Here is a 6,852-nt window from a genome sequence, read left to right as displayed (position 1 = left end):
GAAATTAACCTAAGGGTGATGTGCGGTCCAAGACCTACGGTCGCCCGAGCCGCACTCCCGCCACATGTATCCTAACTCCCGTCTGTAGGAGGCTGAACTGGCTTGTAGTGAGTACCAAGGGGTACTTGCACCAGGCCCAGGTATCCCTTATTAGTGTATAGGGGTGTCTAGCAGCTTAGGCTGATAGATAATGGTAGCTGAGCAGAGCAGCCTAGGCTGAACTAGGAGACGAGTGAAGCTCCTACAGTACCACCAGTGTCATATGCACAATATCATAAGAAAACACAATACACAGATTTACTAAAAATAAAGGTACTTTGGGCCATATTTATACTTTTTGACGCAAAACTGCGCTAACGCAGTTTTGCGTCAAAAAAATTGGCGCCGGCTAACGCCATTCTGAAGCACCATGCGGGCGCCGTATTTAATCAATGATGTTAGCCGGCGTTAGCTGCCGGCGCTGCCTGGTGTGCGTGGAAAAAAACGACGTACACCAGGCAGCGCCGGCGTAGGGGGATATGGAGCTTGGGCGCCAAAAAATGGGGCAAGTCAGGCTGAGGCACATTTTTCACCTCAACCCGATTTGCGCCATTTTTTTCGACTCCCAACCCCCATAGAAATTACTCCTGTCTTAGCAAAGACAGGAGTCATGCCCCCTTGCCCAATGGCCATGCCCAGGGGACTTCTGTCCCCTGGCCATGGTCATTGGGCATAGTGGCATGTAGGGGGGCACAAATCAGGCCCCCCTATGCCACAAAAAAAAAAATACTTACCGGAACTTACCTTAATGTCCCTGGGATGGGTCCCTCCAGCCTTGGGTGTCCTCCTGGGGTGGGCAAGGGTGACAGGGGGTGTCCCTGGGGGCATGGGAGGGCACCTCTGGGCTCCTTCCGAGCCCACAGGTCCCTTAACGCCTGCCTTGTCCAGGCGCTAAAAAACGGCGCAAAAGCGGCCGTACGTCATTTTTTTTTGACCCGCCCACTCCCGGGCGTGAATTTTGCCCGGGAGTGTAAATACGGCGCACATGCCTCGGAGTCAATTTTTTAGACGGGAACGCCTACCTTGCATATCATTAACGCAAAGTAGGTGTCCACGCAAAAAAATGACGCAAACTCCATGGACTTTGGCGCTAGACACGTCTAACGCCAAAGTATAAATATGGAGTTAATTTTGCGTCTGAATTGCGTAAAAAAAAACGACGCAATTCCGGCGCAAACAGAGTATAAATATGCCCCTTTATTTTTATGACAATATGCCAAACGTATCTCAGTGAGTACCCTCAGTATGAGGATAGCAAATATACACAAGATATATGTACACTATACCAAAATATGCAGTAATAGTATTAGAAAACAGTGCAAACAATGTATAGTTACAATAGGATGCAATGGGGACACATAGGGATAGGGGCAACACAAACCATATACTCCAAAAGTGGAATGCGAACCACGAATGGACCCCAAACCTATGTGACCTTGTAGAGGGTCGCTGGGACTGTAAGAAAACAGTTAGGGTTAGAAAAATAGCCCACCCCAAGACCCTGAAAAGTGAGTGCAAAGTGCACTAAAGTTCCCCAAAGGACATAGAAGTCGCGATAGGGGAATTCTGCAGGAAAGACACAAATCAGCAATGCAACAATGATGGATTTCCAAACGAGGGTACCTGTGGAACAAGGGGACCAAGTCCAAAAGTCACAAGCAAGTCGGAGATGGGCAGATGCCCAGGAAATGCCAGCTGTGGGTGCAAAGAAGCTGCTACTGGACTGTAGAAGCTGAAGATTCTGTAGGAACGACAAGGGCTAGAGACTTCCCCTTTGGAGGACGGATCCCTCACGCCGTGGAGACTCGTACAGAAGTGTTTTCCTGAAGAAAGACCACAAACAAGCCTTGCTAGCTGTAAGTCGTGCAGTTAGGGTTTTTGGATGCTGCTGTGGCCCAGGAGGGACCAGGATGTCGCCAATTGCGTCTGGGGACAGAGGGGGCGTCGAGCACAAAAAGGAGCTCTCTCAAAAGCAGGCAGCACCCGCAGAAGTGCCGGAACAGGCACTACAAAGTGGAGTGAAATGGTGCTCACCCGAAGTTGCACAAAGGAGTCCCACGCTGCCAGAGGACAACTTAGGAGGTCGTGCAATGCAGGTTAGAGTGCCGTGGACCCAGGCTGGACTGTGCACAAAGGATTTCCGCTGGAAGTGCACAGAGGCTGGAGTAGCTGCAAAAGTCGCGGTTCCCAGCAATGCAGTCTGGCGTGGGGAGGCAAGGACTTACCTCCACCAAACTTGGACTGAAGAGTCACTGGACTGTGGGATTCACTTGGACAGAGTTGCTGGATTCAAGGGACCTCGCTCGTCATGCTGAGAGGAGACCCAGGGTACCGGTGATGCAGTTCTTTGGTGCCTGCGGTTGCAGGGGGACGATTCCGTCGACCCACGGGAGATTTCTTCGGAGCTTCTAGTGCAGAGAGGAGGCAGACTACCCCCACAGCATGCACCACCAGGAAAGCAGTCGAGAAGGCGGCAGGATCAGCGTTACAGAGTTGCAGTAGTCGTCTTTGATACTTTGTTGCAGTTTTGCAGGCTTCCAGCGCGGTCAGCAGTCAATTCCTTGGCAGAAGGTGAAGAGAGAGATGCAGAGGAACTCTGATGAGCTCTTGCATTCGTTATCTAAGGAATCCCCAAAGACAGAGACCCTAAATAGCCAGAAAAGAGGGTTTGGCTACCTAGGAGAGAGGATAGGCTAGCAACACCTGAAGGAGCCTATCAGAAGGAGTCTCTGACGTCACCTGCTGGCACTGGCCACTCAGAGCAGTCCAGTGTGCCAGCAGCACCTCTGTTTCCAAGATGGCAGAGGTCTGGAGCACACTGGAGGAGCTCTGGGCACCTCCCAGGGGAGGTGCAGGTCAGGGGAGTAGTCACTCCCCTTTCCTTTGTCCAGTTTCGCGCCAGAGCAGGGCTGAGGGGGTCCCTGAACCGGTGTAGACTGGCTTATGCAGAAATGGGCACCATCTGTGCCCATGAAAGCATTTCCAGAGGCTGGGGGAGGCTACTCCTCCCCAGCTCTAACACCATTTTCCAAAGGGAGAGGGTGTAACACCCTCTCTCTGAGGAAGTCCTTTGTTCTGCCTTCCTGGGCCAGGCCTGGCTGGACCCCAGGAGGGCAGAAACCTGTCTGAGGGGTTGGCAGCAGCAGCTGCAGTGAAACCCCGGGAAAGGCAGTTTGGCAGTGCCCGGGTCTGTGCTAGAGACCCGTGGGATCATGGGATTGCACCAACAATGCCAGGATGGCATAGAGGGGGCAATTCCATGATCTTAGACATGTTACATGGCCATATTCGGAGTTACCATTGTGAAGCTACACATAGGTAGCGACCTATATGTAGTGCACGCGTGTAATGGTGTCCCCGCACTCACAAAGTCCGGGGAATTGGCCCTGAACAATGTGGGGGCACCTTGGCTAGTGCCAGGGTGCCCACACACTAAGTAACTTAGCACCCAACCTTTACCAGGTAAAGGTTAGACATATAGGTGACTTATAAGTTACTTAAGTGCAGTGTAAAATGGCTGTGAAATAACGTGGACGTTATTTCATCCAGGCTGCAGTGGCAGGCCTGTGTAAGAATTGTCAGAGCTCCCTATGGGTGGCAAAAGAAATGCTGCAGCCCATAGGGATCTCCTGGAACCCCAATACCCTGGGTACCTCAGTACCATATACTAGGGAATTATAAGGGTGTTCCAGTAAGCCAATGTAAATTGGTAAAATTGGTCACTAGCCTGTTAGTGACAATTTGAAAGAAATGAGAGAGCATAACCACTGAGGTTCTGGATAGCAGAGCCTCAGTGAGACAGTTAGTCATAACACAGGTAACACATTCAGGCACACTTATGAGCACTGGGGCCCTGGCTGGCAGGGTCCCAGTGACACATACAACTAAAACAACATATATACAGTGAAAAATGGGGGTAACATGCCAGGCAAGATGGTACTTTCCTACACCGTCCACTCACCACTGCCATGCACGAAAAAAAGAAAAGATTGTAAAGGAGAGAAGAAATAGGGAGGCAGAGAGAAAGAATGGGGGAAGAAGCAAGTGTGCTTAGCTAGCCAGGTCTGCCATTCACAGATGCCCCAGATGTTCTCATCCACACCTTAAGAATTAATGTAATAGTTCAGAACATGCACCATGTATATACGATACCAAAACTGCCAAATGTCTGGTGAAGTGGAAGGACACCACCTCAGGTAGAAGCCCCTGGCAGGCCTCCCTACCAGTGGGTCACGTCCGCACAGGGCAGTCAGTCAGTTCAAAGTAATTCGTGTCTCAGGCAACTGTGTGTCCTTGTCCTCCATCCCGCTCAAACTTGTCTCAACCAATGGAGCCATAGTGGCAGATTCCACCAGAGGGCTGGCTTCCTCACACTCCAGGCTATGCTGCTCCAGGTCCAAGGTACCATTGCGGCTCACCAACACCCTAGTTCCGGATGTGGAGTGTTGCTCTCAACTGCTTCTCCTCCTCACTTCTGAACCATTCCGTCAACCCCTCGGACTCTATTCCCGAGAGCACAGGTAGACCGGTGCAGGGATCCGGCCATCACTTCTGATTTCCAACCAGTCCCAGACATCATCCGGGTTTATGAAGACATGTGAGAAGCCCTCATGTAGCGCTTTGTTTGACCTGGTAAAGTCACATGTATTGGAGGCCCATAGATTTCAGTTTTTGCTTCACCCCTCCAAACGTTTGCTGCTGCAACTGAACTGTTCACGTGTAATCAGGGAAAATTCGGATAACCTGATTGTCATAGGAGGGATCACCCTTCAGTTGCACCTCTTGCAGGATAGCGTCACAGTCCCTGTAATGAAGGTGCTTCGCAATAGTTGTTCTCTAGGCATTACCTGGTGGGGGCAGAGTGGCCAACGTTCTGTGAGCCTGTTCCACTACAAAGAACTGTGACAGATCAGCAGTAAGGAGCTGTGATTTGATCCATGTTTGCAAGAACAACTCTAGAGCAGTGCTCTTTGGTCTCTCTAGGAATCCCACAAAGTGCAAATTTCACCTACAAGAGGGGCTCTTGCATCCTCCGCTCAGGGCTTCAGTCTCTATGACCGGGTCTCAAGTTTCGCCACCGTGGCTTGTAATTTCTACATTTCCTCCTGTAGTTTTGACACCTGCGGTTCTGTGGCCACAGACCTTTCCGCCACCGTAGGAACATCCGCCTGTAGTAAATTCACATCTAGCCCTATAGCCTCAATCTTCACCTGCACTGCAGTCCCTGATGCCTCGATGACCACCTGGCTCTGAACCCCTTGTCTGGACCTATGGCTCCTCTAGACCCGTCTCACCCTTCCCCAGCTCTCTGGATCCAGCAGCTTGCATACTGATCTATTTTTGTTTGCTGTAAGCCTTGGCGCACTCGGTCTTTACTCATGCTGGCTCACAACCTGAATGCATAGCAGGCGCAACCCGCCGCCGGGAGGCCCCAAGGCAGGAGGCCTTGAGAGGCAGACAACAATGGCGCATGGAGTCCGCAAAAGAGCAGCATCATCAGCGCTACATAGTCTTGTAGGCTGATATCAGGCAAGGCCCCGTGATGAGAGAGAGAAAACAGGGGGGGGCGGGTAGGAGACACATCCAAGCAACTCAGTCACCAATTTAAAGCTCCATAGGCCACCACCACCATGTGAGCCCCAACCACCTCTCCAAGGCAATTGTTGCTCTCCAGGCGTGGTTGCACAAGGGCCCCAATCCACAGTCAGGTCCACAGTTAGTCTCTCAAGCAGGTGAGGTGGGGGGGCCTTTGCAGGGTGAAGACAGACAGATAAGCCCTCTGCAGGCCTTCATGCTTCACCGCACTGAGACCTGCAGCACAGCATAGTGTATCTATTCCCTAGGGGACACCAAGGCCGCGAGGGTGGAACCAGCAATATAGGGTAGCGCAGCCTGCCACCAGGCGTCCTGAGACAGATCCACCGCTCTCCGTTCCCACCTCCAGTAACGGGTCCCAGGACAGGCAGAGTCAGCAGTTACCCACAATTAGGGCCACACTTCCAGCCCCAGTCATCACTTGCATGTGCTGCGCAGAAAAACACTGTAAGAATCCATAAAGCCCAGGGGGAGAGGGGCAGGGTGGCGCAGGCTGCTATCACAACATGAGGCACCAGCGCTTCTGTCTAAGACAACTAGTCCTGTGAGCGCTGCAAAAGGATGCATCTCCCAGGCACATGTGGCTTAGTGGGGACGCCATGCCTCTCTACATAGCCACTATTCCATCCACCTCAGGGTCACCAGAACAGCCGTGGGGACACCAGGCCAAAACCTTCTCTTTAGTCTCCTCATGTTCAGCCCAACTGGAGGTAGGTCATTTGCAGCCGAGAAGGTCGAGGGCCCCTCCCCTGGTGCACTGTCTCGCCACCTCATGGTCCCACCGCAGCACACTCAGCTACAACGGTATCGCCAATAGGAAAAGACTGCTGTTGTTGCAGGAAGCTCCTCCCGGCTCTCACTGCCTGTGCTGATGTTCACTGGCCAGGGGAAAAACACGCAGCTCAGTAGCGGGCAATCAGGTGGACATTGCAGGACTCAGCTTTCCCCAAGGCCGTCCATCCCTTTCGCGCAGGCACCTCTAGGCCGTGCCTCACTTACTGGGGACTGCAGCAATTATATCTGCATCCCAATCGCAGCATGTCGCAACAAGGGGTCTCCTGCGTCACCACTGTTTGAGCAGGGATTTTACCAGGCAGTCAGAGGGTAGTAGTCATCCAGAGGTGGCAGGATGTCAAAGGATTGCTACAGGGGACCGGAGGCCCAGGCTTAACACTGCCTGTCCAACATATTGCTAGCCAAACCCCCAGTTACAACTCA

The sequence above is a fragment of the Pleurodeles waltl genome, chromosome 5 (assembly GCF_031143425.1).
Source record: "Pleurodeles waltl isolate 20211129_DDA chromosome 5, aPleWal1.hap1.20221129, whole genome shotgun sequence".
NCBI lineage: Eukaryota > Metazoa > Chordata > Amphibia > Caudata > Salamandridae > Pleurodeles > Pleurodeles waltl.
Note: the sequence above shows the minus strand (reverse complement) of the source record.